This window comes from Sinohyriopsis cumingii, unplaced genomic scaffold (assembly GCF_028554795.1).
Source record: "Sinohyriopsis cumingii isolate HCF-2022 unplaced genomic scaffold, ASM2855479v2 utg002115l, whole genome shotgun sequence".
Taxonomy (NCBI): Eukaryota; Metazoa; Mollusca; class Bivalvia; order Unionida; family Unionidae; genus Sinohyriopsis; species Sinohyriopsis cumingii.
This window is the reverse complement of record NW_028316133.1, coordinates 486,822-504,171: the sequence shown is the minus strand read 5'-3', so window position 1 is coordinate 504,171 and position 17,350 is coordinate 486,822.

Sequence of the window (17,350 nt, the reverse complement as noted above, 5' to 3'; positions counted from 1 at the left end):
GTTTTTCAATTATTCCGTTTTTCCTTGGATGACTCATAGGGCTTTCACTTTGTCAGTTATTAGATGGGAGGAGAGCCCAGTGTGGTTCCCTCTCCAGTTCCTATTAATAAAATTTCCGCCTGGTCGGCCGCTTCCCATCTTTGCTAGCCAAGGTTCCGATATGATAATCTTATCTTGGCTAGCGAAGATGGCTTCTTCGGTGTGTCGATCCTTGGGAACGGCATAAAGTTTTCCACAGCATGATGCAGCCAATATTGTGTAAAATATTGCCATTAAAACTAACGAAGACTAACAAAATCCAAGAGTTGCGGACGCGATACCCATCCTAGGTCGTCGCTGTAAAAAGTTACTTAGCTCCGGCTGCTTCTGTATGATATAAATGATAATATGTTAAAAGCGTTGTTAATGCCCCTCCCCTACCCTATCTACCCCCGAAAAAGAAAACAAAGATGCCTGACCAGACCTTTATAATAGTGTTAGACAATTTTCGGGAGAGGTGCAGATACTAAGGCGATGTGGAACTGTTTGTTGAAATATGTCTGGCTCTCATAAAGACTCAGAAACATTCTTGCTCTGCTTTATATAGCAACAATAAAAAAGCATATTATATATATATTATGTTAGTTTAAAAAGAATTCATTGCCATAAGTTAAAAAAATAAAAATATCCCGGCGCGAAAGAACACCCCCTTCCCATTCCGTATGAAATAGTCCGTCATTAAGTCCACAACGACACATAGCAAATATCTCGTTCTATAATTTGATATATTATAGTGCTAAAAAAAAAAAAACATGTGCCCTAGGACCAGAATATATCAAATCTTTCGTAAAACCTGTACGTTATCAGTGCTATATTGGTAATTAAGGATATGTTAAATTGTCAGTTATAAACTGGTTAAGTACGGTTATGTTCAAGTGCCAGTGTAATACTGGTTTTTAAGGTTATGTGCAATACTGGTTATTAATGTTATGTTCATTTGCCAGTGTTGCACTGGTTATTAAGCTTATGTTCAATTGCCAGTTACATACTGGTTAATTAAGGTTATGTTCAATTGCCAGTGCAATACTGGTCATTAAGGTTATGTTCAATTGCCAGTTTAATACTGGTTTTTAAGAATATGTTCAGTTGCCAGTGCAATACTGGTTATTCAGGCTATGTGTAATTGCCAGTTATATGATGGTTAATTAAGGTTATGTTCAATTGCCAATGCAATATTTGTTATTAAGGTTATGTTCAACTGCCAGTTTATACTTGTTTATTAAGGTTATGTTCAATTGCCAATACAATACTGGTTATTAAGGGTTTGTTCAATTGCCTGTGCAATACGGGTTATTAAGGTTATGTTCAATTGACAGTTGTGTACTAGTTATTAATACTATGTTCAATTTAGAGTGCCGCAATGGCTATTAAGCTTATGTTCGATTGCCAGTACTGTACTGGTTAGTTAAGGTTATGTAAATTGCCAGTGCAATACTGGTTAATTAATGTTATGTTTAATTGTCAGTGCAATACAGGTTATTAACGCTATGTTCAATTGCCATTGCTATACTGGTTATTAAGGTTATGTTCAATTGCCATTGCTATACTGGTTAATTAAGGTTATGTTCGATTGACAGTGCTCTACTTGCTATTCAGGATATGTTCAATAGCCAGTGCTTTACTTTTATTCAGGATATATTCAATTGTCAGTGCTTTACTGGTTATTAAGGATATGTTTAATTGCCAGTGCTTACTGGTTATTAAGGATATGTTCATTTTCCAGTGCCATACTGATTATTACGGTTATGTTCAGTTGCCAAATGCTATACTGGTTACATGTCTGTGTATATGTTTTAAGTGTTATTTTGTGATGCATTTTTCCCAATCTGTGTTCTTATGTGTAATAACGGTTATACTTGACCGACGCTGAGGTGTGTGTGTGTGTGTGTGATAAATATGTTTTCTGTGGCTATTTCTTTTAGTTTTCTCTTCTGTATGATTGTATGTAGTATAATGCCCTTTAGAAAGTGAGTACAGGTGACAGTATGTGTTTAAGCCTGTTTTGTAAATATACATTTGTTATATCTATTGAGTTTTAGTAGTTTATTATGTTGACATCTCATACACGAGATCCAGCACAAGCTCGTTTGGAGTGAGAGACGACACCCTGTTTTCCTAAACGTGTTTCCCTTACATTGTGTATTCTCGTGTCCTACCATAGAAGTATAGTTGTGTATAAGAAAAATAAAATATATATTTAAGTAATTGGAATTTTATCAGGGTTGATCTTTCTTCCGCTTTTATATGAATTGTCCCTTGCCTGCTTGGTTCTGGGCTTGTACTTCCTACTCGCTAGAGCCTGCGACGTGGTTTACATGCCTTGATCCATGCCAGCTTGAACTTGGGTTCGTACTTCCTTCTCTCTGAACACAGGTCCACTGATCAGGTTTCCCCTTGATTCCTGTATTTGTTGAGTTATTAATTTTATGTCTTGACTTTTGTCCCCGTGTGGTGAGAATTATGTCTGCAAGTGTTGATGTCGCGCCCCTTTTCCATATGATGACTGGTACCATCTAGTTCATAGTTTGAGTTAGTAGATATCTAATATATTGTTATTTTAAATGTGACCTAAAGTAATAAAAAGTTTTACAATCTGGAATTGTAGTCCGAAAAGAAATAATTTTGGTGGTAGGGGAGATTTTTTAAAAAGTAATTCCAAATAGTGTTCAAGGCAATTTCGATAGTAATTCTTTCCATAAGTAATAATAAGAAAATATAATAATGTGTCCTTATGCCAGTGTTTATGTGTGCATGTCTGTATTTGGAATAAAAGATGTGTTTGAAGAAGTGTTTAGATTAGTATTTATAAAGAAAATTTTAGTAGAAGTTTTGTTTTGAAATAGTAGTTTCCGGCCCTGTTACGGTATTTTCTCAATGAGACAATATGCTTGGATCATAATAGATTTGGATGAGTTCAAATGTACTATACATGATAGTAGGTTATCTGGTTTTAAAAAAATCAGGTTCAAGTTATTCCATGCTGTATTAAAAAAGTTGAATTTTTTAATCCTTTTTTGAAATAATCCATTTGGAATTAATCCATTTTGTTTAGTATACAGTTCCTCTCATTTTTTTACCGCTATAGAACTTTTAGTTAGTATCTTTGTTGTGTTTTTTATTTTTCCTTTTAGGTACGTGACGTAATCTTCTCCTTCTAAAAGAAGTACGTCAATTAGATCTGGATTTACACTTTTTATAATCTCTGATACAACGTCTTCTGGTTCCAGTCTTTTGTCCATGAGTTTAATCCTTTGACGTCCTTCAGTGTTTCTGTGCTGTTTGACAATATTTCTTCCTCGTCTCTTTTTGTTTTCATGTTTTCCTGTGGTTGCGTTGGATTTTCTTTTTGAATTTCTTCTAATGATTTTTTCTTGCTCTTTTTTCCATCAATGTTTTGTCTCCGTTCTGCGGTTCCGTTTTATTTTCTCTATACGGTCTGACATTTTATTCTGTAGATTTTCTACCTACTGATTTGTTTTGGTTCTGTTTCTTTTTGTAAGTTATCATTTGTTCTCTAGCGGTTTTGTCAATTCCTTCTGCGTTTTTATTTATTTATTTATTTATTTATTTTTGTGTGTTTCTGCTTACTTGGTTTGCAGAAGCATAGGTCATGTCCATTCTTTCCAAAACATTTACACTTTCTATGATATAAGCATCCTTTAGTATATAGAAAAAGGTAGGAGTAGTGAATGGGGACACCCTAGGGACAAGGGGACTTTAATGCTAAATAGGGGTATATCCACTCTGGGGACAATGGAAATTTAACATGGGAAGCAATATCCACTCTGGGGACAATGGAAATTTAACATGGGAAAAAAAGACATCCACTCTGGGGACAAGGGAATTTAACATGGGAGAAAGGAAATATCCACTCTAGGGACAAATGCATTGGAACAATGGGAGAAAAAAATATCCATTCTAGGGACAAAAGCAATTGAACATGGGATTTTTTTGTTTTTTTTTTATTAAAAAAATTAAAAAAATAAAAAATAAAAAAGGGGTAGGCAATGGAAAGTCAATCTCTTTTCGAGAAATGTGGGTGGCCCTGAAAAGGGCCTTTGGGTTTCTTCTTCTTCTTCTTCTTCTTCTAACTCCTCCACTTCTTCCACCAAGTCCTCACTTTTTCCATTATTCCTTTCTTCTTCTTCTTCTTTTCCTCCTCTGTTATCCAGTCAGGATGGCCCATCTCTCTGAATTTCTGTTGGATCTTCATCCAGTTGTTATTCAATCTTTCAAACTCTAATTTCTTCTTCTTATTTTCTTCTTCCTTTCTCTATTTGCTCCATTTCTCTTTTATCTTCATCACTTCTACTTTCATTACCTCTCTAATTAGTTCTTCCGCTTTTATCAACTGGTTACAACCCCACTTTACGTACCACCAGTCAGTCCAATGAAAGCTATTTTCTAGGAAGCTCCTGACTTCTGTGATATGATCCAAGGCTTCCTTTAAAGTACCTACTCTCACGTAAGGTGGGTCAATGAATCCTCTGATTCTTTCTACTTCTTCCTCGATCATTCCCCCTATTTGATCTTTTGCTACTCCAAGATTTTTCACATTGTTCAGGCTACCTTCAAATCTTCCTTCCTTATTCTTTCTTTCTACTACATAAGTTCCATCCATGATCCAAAAATAGCTATGTCTCAAATCGTTAAATAATTTTGTCACCTCCATCTTCTTTGTTTATTCCTTAGAATGGTTTGAACGACGAATACTGTGGGTTCCTATAGTGAAAGGGCGGACGTGATGGAAAACATCCCCCTAAGACATAAAATTGATATTACCTAAATCATCACCAAACAATGCGCGGATGTGAAGGAAAACATCCCCCTACTTTCTCATTTCATATAATCTACTATTCACATAAGTGAAGCAACATTTAACAAACCCCAAATCTACTATTTACACACTCAAATCATTAAAACAAAATCCATAATTTACTATCCACACAATCGTACGTGAGCGGTTACAAAACCCAAACTATACTCTCCACATACGCTAAGAAACAATAAACAAACCCATAATCTACTGTTCACACAAACGTACGTGAGCGCTTACAAACACAAACACACAAACACACAAACACATACCCTCACACTAGGAAAAAAGAATCAGTGTTTATATTCACACTACTCTACATACACACATTGGCAAATCGATTGCTATTTCTTTTCTAGAGTATTGGGTAGCCCTGAAAAGGGTTGTTTGTTTTTTAACTCCAGATGCACTTGTCTAATGCTGGCACCTTCCTGGTCTGGCGCCACACACACATCTTCTTCCCCAGTCTCCTTTTACCTTTTTTCTTGGGAGTGCAGAGGCGGGATAAGTGGCTTCAGAATCCCAATTTTCTGTCTCTGGGATTCTGAAATTTCTTCTCTCCTTTTCCTCCTCTTCTTTTTTTCTTCTTTCCTCCTCCTCTCTCATCCTTCCCTCTTCGACAATGGCCTCCGCGGCCAGTTCATTTAACAGGCGCCTGGCATATTCCAGGTGCATCTGGAGTTCTAGCAGTTTCACAATTCTGCTGTTCATTCTGGTGGTGTTGATCAATCAACAAGGGTAGCTAGACTGCCGAACGAGTTTCAATTTATAGCAAAAGCGCGGACGTGATGGAAAACATCCCCCTAAAAACATAAAATTGATCTTACCTAGATCATCACCAAACAACGCGCGGACCTAAAAGAAACACTCACTCACTTTTTTTATACTACCCATTACTATTCTAAAAAATTTTCATTAATCACTTCAATATACTATTCACATACGCAAAGCAATCAAACCCCAAATATACTCTCCCCACACCTCTAACAGCAAAAAAAAAGACATGATCTTAATCTACTATCCACACCAACGTACGTGAGCACTTACAAACACACAATCCTATACACAAACACATACCCTCACACTATAAAAAAGAGTCAGTGTTTATATTCACACTACTCTACATACACACATTGGCAAATCGATTGTTATTTCTTTTCTAGAGTATTGGGTAGCCCTGAAAAGGGCTGGGGGTTTTTTTTTGTTTGCTATGGCAATCTTTTAGTTTCTAAGAATGCGACGTCCTCTGAGGATAGACTTTCTGACGATAGGTCTGCTTCTTCGGAAAGAGAAGAAGAACTATTTGGTGTCGATACGACAATCGACAAAGCCTCTGTCAGGTTCAGGTTCCTGCTGCTGCTGCTGCTGCTGTTGTTACTGTTTCTGCTGTCTCTGAAGTCTGTACTTCTCTGTCCATTCTTCTTTCTCCCTGTTCACTTCTTCTCTGAAGAGCTCTTCTATCAGGTCTTCAGTGACTTTTAACATTCTCACATTCTCTATCTCTTCAGCTTTCGGTACCAGACTGTGTCTGACCCTATGCAAATTCACGTAGGCTTTGTTTAGCTTAGCTAGTTTGGAGCACATCTTCGTAGGAGGATGAGTCGACAATGGATGGTTTGACTGGAAACTGCCCCGGTTCTTAAAGTCAAAGCGCGGACGTGAAGGAAAACATCCCTCCACGGTTTTCGAGCCGGAACGTTCAATGAGTGTCATGAGAGGGATAGTAAGAAGTCAAAGAGCATGAATCAGCATTCTTATAGCCAAACAAAAGACAAAGGCATTTTTTTCAAAACACAACATTTTTTATTCAAAATCACTTAACACTAACCAACAACTATAACATTTTTAACAATAATCCAACCATATAACATCAAACATTTTTTTCAAATCTCAAACATTTTTTTTCAATTCACACTCTACTTTAAACAGGGCTGACAACGTTGTGAATGAAATTGTGATTTCCATTGTTGGAAGTCATTAGGCCATTGATGGACACTACGTTTCCTAGCTTGAGACAAAAGATAAGCATAATGGTCACAAAACCATCGATCTACTTTCACATCATTTCTAGAAGAACGAGGATCAAAATGAGTCACTAAATGTTCTAAGGAATAGCCCAAGCTGCGATGATACAGAAAATACACACAATATTGTCCACACACCAAGGAATCTGTGCCTTGTAATTTCACATTATTGAATCGGGTGGTCTGAGCATTTCTTCTCATAAAGTCAATGATATCGTCTTCCAAAGGGGGGCATCCGTACGAATCGAAATATTCCACACATCCTTCTTGAGGAAAGTAGACGGCTACCCAGTGGGTTCCTGGGAGATGACTGTCGTCCGTGTTGATCACGGAAGCTAGATGGTCTTGAGGTTTGCGATGAGGGAGTTCATCTTTAGCACAGACGACAGGATTCCAAGAAGCCGTATACGAACTGTGGTTCAAAAGGTAATAAAGTTCCCAGGTATCCATTTTTGTGTGGTTTTTCTTCTTCACAGGTAATAATAAGTCATCAATTCGATCCTGACTTTTTGCTTGAAAATGTCTGACAAATAACCGTTTCTTCATTTCGTTTCCTCACTCTGATTCAGAAGAGCTTTTACGATGGATCTCTTGAGTGGTTAATGGTGGACAAGAATGTTCACGCAAGTCTTTATACCACTGGTGCAACACGACTTCGTCCGAGATAAGACTCCAAGCTTCGTCCAGATACTCGTTCAATTTTTCTTCTTGACTCAGCATCAGGCATTTATCGTGTTGAATTTGACTGGGATGATCGTTTTGACATCCATAGCAATCTTTTTTGATCAATTCCGTCATTTTTTCGACCAAGTGTTTGGCAAAACAGGAGACTAAATGGGCTTCTTGTTCTGGCCATCTTGACTTCATCATAACTTCGTCGTCTTGGGATTCTTCTTCTTCCACGGTCTCCTCACATTCCATCTCCAAAGTTTCTCCACTAGGTAAAGAGGGATAACAGTCTTCCATAGCTTCTAATAGTCTGGAATGACTTCTCTCAAACTGTTGATTTCTATGGTATTATCGAATTCTGCATACAGGATGACGTTCACTGTCTCTGGCAGAGGATTTGCAAACTGAAGTTCCACACGAATCTGGCCAGATTTTATAGGGTGGAAATGTCCCTCGTCGCTACCCTGGTCAGGAGTGAAATCGAAGGCCCACAAAGCATAGCCTCCTGCGTAATCCTCGTACGTAATACCGTGACTGGTGTTGGTCCCTAATTGTCCGGTGGCTTCGTACAGGGACAAGTACGATCTCAAGTAATTCTTCTTGGTAAAGTCAGGTTCGAAAGGTCTGGTACACAAGGTCTTGCCATCGCGACTGACTTCGATTTTCTTCACGTCGAAGTGTTGAAAGTGGAAAGGATTTTCAGTGAAGGCTCCGTTGAAGGCTGAATTCTCGACCATACCAAGGATTAAACGCTTGGGTAACTGTCCTTGAAACAGATGATCTTCGATCATGGAATGATGGCTAGCGGGAATGGTGAACGTTTTCACTTCCACACGTCGTATGGGATACTTGGCGGTCGTTCTGCTCAACGTTTGACTGATGTCGTTACCCACTTTAGGTAACACTTCCACGCGTCGTACGTAGAGTTTGGCCTCCTCGATTTTGCTTTTGGGATTGACGCCAGCACTATCAGCCAACAAATGGAAAGCGGTACTGCTACGATTCAGTCTCAAGCGGACATTTATACCGTTCAGCAAATATTACTCTTACAACCACATGTCCAAATGCAAACGATCCATCAGTTCTAGACTCTGTCCATTTAATATTTTGTCTCTTCGTTCTACAAATCCCTCATTGTGTGGTGTTTTGGATGCATCCGGTTCGAATTCGTTAAACTCGCCCGCATCGTCAGGTTCCCATAGCACGCAGGCATTGAGATGAGTATTCTTGGCGTCTATTCCGTACGTCAAGAGATTTTCCAGGTAGGCACGGTAAGGGTAAGTATCCATGCTGCTGCTGACCAGTTTGTTATTCAAGTACAAGTCCACTGAGCTGAACAAGGAATGCATGAAATTGTTGACGGGAGCTACTTTCTCGTCTACTATAGTATCTCCTCCCTTATCTAGAACTTTGACTTTCAAGTACAAGTAACTGCTATTCAGATCGATGTAATCTTCGGGCTGTCCTTTGATTTCAAACTCGATGGGAGCGGAATCTGTCAATGAGGAGACGGGGTGAAATTCCACCCATTGGGATTCTTGCATCGTCATCATGGTAGGTGGCATGGCAAACAGATCCAGTTCCGACTTGGAACAGGCGCAAGACTCTCGGTGCATCATTTTTTTTGTTGCTGTGTCTCAATAATCGAAAACGTCTAAGTCTCGAACGGTTCTTCTTTTCTTTGCCTTTATAGCTTTAGAAGTGTGAAGTCTGGTGAAAGGGTGTTTTCTTCGTCGTCTCTTTCTGCCTTGTCCTTGCTGAATGCCTGACTCGGTAGCGTGCAGGGCATTTATAGGTGTTTCTCGTCGGCCCAAAAATTCTTTGCCCGTTTGCAGCAAGACATTTTTGCCTGCCCTCATGAAGGCTTCTTTAGGGTTTTGTTTGTCGATGATGACATTTTGGAGAAATTCTTTGCCTTGTGTCAGTGCTGCATCTTTCAAGGCGTGCAATCCGCGTGTCACCATCGGTTTCAACACCGGGCCACCGAACGAAAGGACGATTTTAACATATCTCCTAAACCGTGTCCTCGCTGTCGAGCAACCCCTCGGTACACTGGATACATGACTTACGAATCGTGAGAGAACCGTTTCCGAAAATGGAGTTTCACCGTGACTTTTCCTTTGGTGAATGAAATATTTTGTCCCAAATCTCTTTTATAGCAATGTTGACACTGTCCAAATACGACTTACTGACAGGCAAATAGTGAGGATGTACAAATTCGCGGTGGACGTGGTAAGTGTTTCCACCTTCCTCGTCAGTGGCCGTGGCAGAATTTACTTTGAAAGGAATGACACGCGGTAACGACACAGAGGTGTGTCCCACCACGTTGTACTCCACCACATCGGAGTATACAAACATCAAATTCAGTCCCTGGTTCATTTCTACCGGGAAACGAAAATACCTCGCAAAATGCCCGTTGTTGTCAATCTCTGCTTTCTCAATTTTTTTGGAGTGCTTATCCGTGACCAAATTGAGGTCTCCACCCAAAATGTCATACAATTCAGGGCAAAATTTAATACGTATACTTTTTTCCTCACTTTCAAATTTGATGAGTAGACGGTGAGACAGTTTGTGGTACTCAATGGTGACACGTTTTTTTAGTCCGGTCAGAACTTTGTCAAATGCTGCATAGAATTTGTCAGCGATGGCCTCCACCAGATGTTGACCACTAAAATAATGGCCTGAGTTAATTTTAAAGTGATAAATGTAAAAAGGAAAAGTGTCACTGCTGCTGCGGGGTATTGGGGTCTTGGGAAGTGATTTATGTTGAGAAGTGTGCATCATGGTTTGCTGCACTGTTGGGTCCAGAATTTCGACGTCAAAAGTGTTTTGAGTTTCAGTGATGTTTTTGATTTGTGTTGGGTGAATCATTTATACAAAGCCACTTCCCAATGGGCTTCGTGATCTAATGGGATGGTCTGAGGTAATGTGGCCGTGTAACAGCACAACGTGTTGTGGGGAAACACCTCCATGGAACTGTCACTGGGTAAGGTTAAGTAAAATTGGTTTTGGTGACTCATAATTCCAGAGTTCAGTGGCTGTCCGAGGGGTTACTGGACGTGAGAGGCGTGTCTCCGCCCAAAATGGGGTTGTTGTTGTTGTTATTGGAGTGGTGACTGACACTGGCACTGGACACAAGGTTCCCGTGGTTCCCGTTCGAGGAGAATTTCAGGGAGGGATTGGGAAGCAGGTAACCGAAGCAACTGCCCAATAAAATGGTCCACAATTGTTTGTCTCCTTGTTGCAAACTCAAATTGGCGATGGCTGCCCCGATGACACAATACACCACGAAGATTTGGCAGAAAAAGACGATTTGCGTTTTAGGCACACGTTCTCCACACCACACCCACAAGGGTTGTTTTTGTAAATCTTGCAGAGAAGAACTGGGTGAAGAAGTGGTCGACATAGCTGCGTCTGTGTGAAAGGGCATGATGGTCACTTCTTTTTATAGTCGATGACTTGCGAAGCGTCGAACCAAGAATCAAAACTGGGTGGATATCCTTTCCAACGTACTTTGATTTCTTTGACACGTCGTTTGCCCACTTTACGGGTTCTGCGTTCGAGAATGCTTTCGATGTCGTACACGTCGTCTTCTTTTTTGGTGACACGTTGTAACTCGGGCAAATAAAACGTTCCTTTGAGCACTTCTCCGTTCATGTCTTCCAATTTATAGATGGCAGGATGACGGCCATGCACTCGTCCAGTGACACGAAACAATTCGGTCGTCCAGTTAGTTAAGTAACCTTTGTCGAAAGTGCGTTTGGTTTTGCCAATGCGCACCCAATCTCCTACGGTCAACTCTCCACTTTTCTTGGGGACAGCCCTCGTCGGGGACGTACCAAACAGGCGCTCAAACACCAGCACTTCGTTGTCGGGATTCACTACTTGCGGGGCACGTCCGATGCTTCGATGGTAAGATTGGTTGTACGCTTGCACCAGATGTGGATGTACTTCAGAGTGTGGTGATGCGTAAAATATTTCCACATGCGTTCTTTCAAAGTGCGTTGAAAACGTTCCACAATGCTGGCTTTGGTTTCGGGATTCTCGGTGGTAAAAAAATGAATGTCACGTTTCTTTAATTCTTTTTGGAAAGCTTGGTTCAGAAATTCGGTACCTTTGTCCGTTTGCCATCGAAGAGGGTGACGACCGCTTTGTTTCAACACCCGTTGCAGGGCTCGCACTAACTCGCTGCTCGATTTGGAAGTCAAGGGTACGACCTAAGCAAATTTGGAAAAGACATCGATGACACAAAACAAATATTTGTAGCCACGATTGTAGCTGGCCAAATGAGAGACATCGGCTAAATCGGATTGCCATTGATGATCGATGCCTTCCACTCGGGTGCGACTTCTGGCAAACTTGCGTCGAATGGGTTTGTGTAAAGTGTAGGTAGCTTGTTCTTGTAACCATCGTTGCACTTGAGGTAAACGGAGACTTTTCAGTCGAGTTTTGGCAGCACGATACAATTTTTGAACTCCTGCGTAACCTGCAGGATGCGAGGGATCGTAGTAAATGCTGGCTAACACTTTTTCCATTTTTTTTGTGTTTGTGTGTTAATAAGGCACCCACTCTTGGAAGATGCTACTCTTTTTCTCTTGGGGTACTTTCTTGGATTGCAATGCTTTGCGTGTGCGACTGGCAATAGGTGTCGAGGAGGATGTCGGAACAGGGGATATTTTTTCTTGTTTCACTTCTGTCTTCACTTTCTTTTTCTCTTGTGATGAAGAAGGGGTGGTCATCATCTTTTTAATCCATCCAATTCTGGAGGTAGGTGGTGTTGTTAACTTGCGTACTTTTTCTGGTGGAGTTTGAAACCCTTCTTCTTCTTCCCCTTTTTCTGTCTTGGTCACTGGTAGCGGTGGTACTGGTACTGGTGATGGTGCTGGACTTTTCATCAAGGTCTTAAAATCTTTCAGAGTGGGTAGAGCTGTTTCGTCTAAAGCTTTCTGGTGAAAGAGTTGCAGTCGTTGCAAGAGTTGACCATACTTTTGCAATTTTTCTGTTTCGGACAAATCTTGGCGATCCATCAAGGACTGCAATTCGTGTTGTAACTGGGACATCTCGCTCAAATGGGGATTGGGAGCTAAATGCGGGATGCGTTGTTCTTGCCAACGATGGTATTCCATCCATCGTTTGTAAGGCACTAAAGCTAGTTTTCGTCCTTCCATGGGGTTGTCAGGGGTCAATTCTGAGATCTTGGGACTTCCGAGGGCCTTTTTATCTTGCTCCCACCAGTCCTCCCAACATGGTTCCCAAGACTCCTTTCAGTAAGGGACCTAACAAGAGGGGTAAAATGCCTCCACGTTGGACCAACATCTTCTTCTTTTGACGAATGGGAATTTTCTTTTGAACCATTTGGCGAAGAACGTGACGATGTTTGCCTAAGCATTGTTTCTGGTGTTTGGACAAAGGGATCGTGCCTTTCAAGACGTTCAAACAGCATTCGCACACAGTATCAATGACCTCTTTGGAGGCTGATTGAATGAGTTTTTTTCATAGGGGTGGAGAAGCTTTGGACAGGACAGATAACATGTCCCCATGTTTGACTAAACGAGGAGGCAGACCTTTTCTTTTCTTTCCTTGGGGCTGTTTAGAAGAGGGATGTTTTCTGGAGGGTGACATCTTTGAGTCTTCAGCACCAAAAACACTGATACCCGACTTGGTCACAGGCCTTTTTTATACTGGAACGCGTCGCCACTGATTGTCTTTACGTGGTATCAACTTCAGGACAGGCATGACACGTCGTGCAGGGGTACGCAACGGACTAAATCGAGCCAGTTCTTGCTTGGACAAATCCAGTAAACTTTGTAACATGCCCGATCTTTCTTGAACTTTGATTTTGGGAGAAGGTACTTTGTGAGCAGCAGCCACTGCCACTAAATTGGAGGGTCCTGCCACTGGGGAAGTTCTTGGGGTCATCAACGGAGAAGTTCTTGGTGTGATCAACGTCTCCAAGTACTCTTCAGTTCTGGGTGTCATTAACGGAGAAGTGGATGAACGTGAGGCTGCCGGAGACGCAGTCACCGCCGTGGCAGGTCGTGGTTTGCGAGTGTAAGGTGCGTCCTTGGCCGAAGTGCCTCTCTTGCGACTAGTTTTCTTCTGTGGACTTTTCTTTTTCTGGGGACTTTTTCTCTGTTTCTTTTCTGGGGACTTCTTTTCTTTTTCCGGGGTGGTGTCTGGTAAGAGGAGGGTCCCGCCATTGGAGAAGTTCTCCTTGGGGACCTGGTCTTTTTCTTCTTCTTGGAGCTTCGTTTGACTTTTTTCTTGGGGAGAAGTTTGGGGGCATTAGGATCCCATCTTAAGAGAGAGCGAATGATGACCCCTCCTAGAGTACCGCTTCCTCCAGGTTTCAAAATGATTTGGTTTTTGGTTTGAGTGTCGATGCGGGGATCGGCCAGTTGGGTCAAAGCGACTTTGTTTCGATCAAAAAAGCGTTTGGTTTGATGAGGAATCTGAATGATTCCTTGGAGTAATTGACGTGCTATCACCGTGAACCATCGTAAGACTTCTTTGAGACTAGCTTCTAAGACACGAGCTCGTATTTGTGGATTTTTTTCTCGACTGATGCCATACAAGGCACGAATCGATTTGACGGGAAGATGCGACTGAAGGGACGTCATGTTCAAAATGTGTGTGAGACAGACGTAAAGGGTCTGAGGTTTTTATAGATTTTTTTTGTTAAGTGAAATTAAGTCGAGGACGGAGACGTGTACAGGACAGGCCCTCCCTTTTGGCACCAGTGGTGAAACAAGTGGGTACGAAATCGCAAATCATCGGGGGTCGTAGGTTTCAAATCGACGAGTAAATAGGCGTGTGGAGTTTGAGTGGCATCGTCGTACGCCTGAGTCAGCCAAGGCGTTCCTAACTGTTTGGCTAAGACTTGCACTTGCGATTTATCTCGAGGGCTTTTAAACAAGACCACGTAATGCGCATTGAGACTGATGGTGCGATGGGCTTTACTTTGTTGAAACAAATATTGGGTGATGTAAACGACACTGGCATTACGGTGATGCCCTTTGCGCGTGAATCACAGTTTAATTTCTTCTTCGTCTTCTCCTAACATGTCGTCAAAAATGACCAAATGGGTTTGACGAGAGTCAGAGACGATGCCGTCGTCTTCTTTAGGAATGCCTTCCACAAACACGATGGAATCGCCTTGACTTTCTCGCAAGAGGCTGTACGCCGATTGCCACTCTTTGTAACACAACACGATCCGCTGAGGTGGTCGATCGATCAAATGATGTTTATGTTCGATCAAACGTTTGACGAATTCGGTTTTGCCTGAACCGCTAGGTCCAGCAATGAGCATGTTAAAGGGATGGCGAAGATACAAAGCCTCCCAACTGGCACGATCTAAGTGTTCGTCGATGACTTTGACAGTGGAGGAAGAGGGAGCAGAGACAGCAGAGGTAGCCATAGTGTGAGGAATGTTACTTGTGACACGAAAACAAACAAGACAAGAGTTTATATACTTTTTTCAGAACACGTTTATTGAATGTTTTAAACATGAATACGAAAGACAAAAATACATAAAAGCCAAAGGCTTAAGTACAAGGATAAAAGGCACATGATAACCATTAACGTGGAATAAACACAAGTGTCTGTACAACATGTTTTGGGTAATGTTCTGACCAGTTCTATAGGGGGTAAGGTCACACAAGTGTCCTCCCGAAAGGGTCTTTCAGGCCTGTCCACGACAGTCCTGTCCTGGGTGACGGGTTCTTCTGGCACCGTCACTAACACAGGTTGAAAAGTAACTTTTTTCCTTGAATAACTCTCCTGCATACTGGGCCACTTCTTGGGTCCAAGCCTCAAAATCCCATTCTTTCCAGGCACGGACATCTGTCCAATGGGGATGTAAGTCACAAGCTACACACACATCGTCATGCACGTCTTGGGTAGCTAAAAGTTGACGAATCTTTTTTTCCCGTAGAGGTCGAGAAGTATCCAGATGAAACCGCAAGGCTTTGAGCAAAAGGAGTCTCTCGTGAACATTTAAAGGCACCACTTTCATGTTGAATGGGTGGTAAATACTGTTCGTAAAGAGTCCACAAGGAATCGGCTGGTAAACGAAATCCTAGAAAACAAGTCACTAAGACACACACTATGCGTCGTCCCAAACTGAATGGATACAGTTCTTGTAATAATCGATGGTAATGATCCACGGTTTGAATATGGTCATTGAGTTCCTTCCACGGAATCTGTTGGATTACATACGACATAAGTCGTGGCATGGCAGCCTGTTTTTATAGTCTCTTTGTTTCGGAAACAATACACGTACTTTCTAGTCAGACATTTTCGTTCTCCAGTGGGGAATCTAAATGTTGCATACTGTAACCGAAACGTCAGACTTCGTTTAGAAGTTTCCTCTTCCGCTAAGTAGATTCCACGTAAAATATGTCGGTAATCCTTTACCTTGTCTTTCTCAATGTGTTGCACTAGGTGAATCTCGAAGTAACCAAAATGATCAACACGTGGATCATCGGGGGCCTGGAAGTATTGAACAAGGTCTGACCACTGAAACAATTTATGACGAATCAGTCCTCTTATACCATTCAGGCACCAGTGGTTAAAGATCTGGTGACGTAACGGATACAATTGTTCTTTACGTTTGACTTGTATTTTGACCAGCTCTCGGTAAATGCGTTCTCTCAATTGCACAGGCAAAGCACGAATGTTCTCTTGTAAAGTATCCATGAATAGGTCAGTCCGTACAATTCACAATCTTCTCCTAGAGCAAAAGTAATCCACATAGTGAGTAATTTCTGACCACTGCCATTCAGGGTAACGTCCAAGAATGTCACTGAACTCTTTTGATGTAAACGGTCTAGAGTAATACAATAGGACGAATGCACACTTGACCCAAAGAAATCTAACACACTGGTTGACTTTTTTCACTTTCCTCTTCTGAATTTCTCGGCACAAAAGTTCTACAGTCACCCATTGAGATTTCACTCTGGCAAGTCCCTGACAAACTTCCTTGCAAATCTTCTCTTGCAGTTCTTTAGGTAATGATTCAATATCGTTTTTGAAATGAAGTTTAAATACTGATCTCGGTGATGTCCAACATTTGACTCCTAGCCAAACTGGTTTCTTCTTCGTCAACGACATGGTAAGTTACTTCAATGTCTCGGTCCCACTAAGGGTAAGTAATGACAATTCGGTGACCATCGAGCATGTTCTAGGTAGGCCGAATCTTGTGGTTCCCAGTGGTGAAGTGACACACCGCAACTGAAGCACTTGACTTTATCTCCTTCGCCCAATTAGAAAAATCCGGCTCTGGCTAATTCGTCGGGGGTCGGTCCTCCCAGATACTTAGGCCATTTTCCTTTGAACGATTGAAGACGATTTTCAAAGTCGCAGTATTCCGACAAACGCACAGGAAACGAATATTCGTCTTTCACAGGTTCGTTTCGATGAGGGTTGGGTGACATGGACAGGAGTTTGCTCAGAGCTGGATGACATCCGTAGGGGGTAGACGTGAAGGTGAACATTCCCCTTTAAAACGAAACCCAGTAAAATGTCCAAGAGGACGAGCGGCATCGCTTTCGCATCCCTCAGGTTTGACACGCACAGCATCACTTTCCATGATAGGGGTAGTGAGAACAAAGTTCCCACGATGCTTTACGGCATCACTAAGGTCACAACGTACTGCATCGTACCCATCGCAAGGCTCAAAATCGCATTCCACTTCCGAAGCCCCACACTTGAATTGTGCCTGTCTCAACTTGTTTTGTGTTTCTCTGAAAGTATTCATCTTGTTCGCTTGGTCTTGGTAGTCACAATGAACTATCGATCTTGC